The following is a 1150-nucleotide window of genomic DNA, read 5'->3' on the forward strand; positions in this document are numbered from 1 at the left end:
GGCTGGAATAAATAAGGATAATGAAGTTAGTTCACATGAGGCTGGAAGAACAAAAGTGCCTTGTAGAACAACATCAGGGTTATGCTTGTTACACATAACAGTAGTTGTAGTAGCCTTGAAGTAAAATAATAGGGTAATGTCGGGAAATGAGAGAAGAAACGGCCTAACCGAACCACGGATTTTAGAGAATGTGCACTGACCTTTAATGTTATGGTTTGTAATGAGTGCCCTGGAGCAAGATGGCATGTTTGTGCCAAGTGCCAGAGGCGATGAAGTGCAAACAAATGTGCGAGGAGTGGTCTTTGCACAGTTATCTAAGAAATCTGCTGGTGGGAAGGAAATAGACTGGCCGTGAAGGGATTTTAGGATGAGTGAATGTTGTGTGTTTAAAGTGAAGAAAGTGTTATTTGTTTTGTATGGGAATGGGTGAATGAAATAAGCCTTGAAGGTAGTTTCAGGGGAGAGTGGAATAAGTACAGAGAGACCTGAAATTGTGAGGTAAGATTTTAGAGTAGAGTAGAACTGAATTCGTTGCCTTAGAGGAAAGAGAGGCTTAACATTAGCAGAGGAGATATTGTGGAGAATAGGGCGTAAGTCATGTGGAGTAATGAGACTGGGAAGCACTTCGCCTGCTGTTGCTGAAATCAACGAGTTGGTTATTGAGTTAATATTATTTATAATCTTATTAATTGTCACTTGGTAAGATAGCACGTTAAACGCAAGCTCTGTGAAATGGTTAGAGTTATCGAGCTTTGTGGAGAGGTTTTCAAAGATTGAGTTAACGCTGTGAAATGCTCTCTGTAACTCGTGAACATTAGTGGCAATAGTGTTGACGGCATGAATCGATGCGTCAAATCTGTGAGTAATTGTTCTGAGATTATTCTGATATTCTGAGAACTTAGAAGTGAAAGTATCATCATCTACAACGCCAAATAACGCGTGGGCAATCTTTCCGACAGCATTAATTAATCCTCGTCGTGAACGATGTTTATGTTCTACAAAAGAAGAAAGCTGATTATGGATAGAATTAAGTGCACTGTCAAGAAGAGAGAATTGCTGCTGCGTTAACTGTTCACGAGTTACCTGCGCTTGAAGTGATGCTATCTTACGTAGGTGGAAGGTAGCCAGGCCGGAGAAATCAGCAATCGGC

Source organism: Penaeus japonicus, unplaced genomic scaffold (assembly GCF_977035675.1).
Source record: "Penaeus japonicus unplaced genomic scaffold, GWHDUDI00000001_assembly GWHDUDI00000041, whole genome shotgun sequence".
Taxonomy (NCBI): Eukaryota; Metazoa; Arthropoda; class Malacostraca; order Decapoda; family Penaeidae; genus Penaeus; species Penaeus japonicus.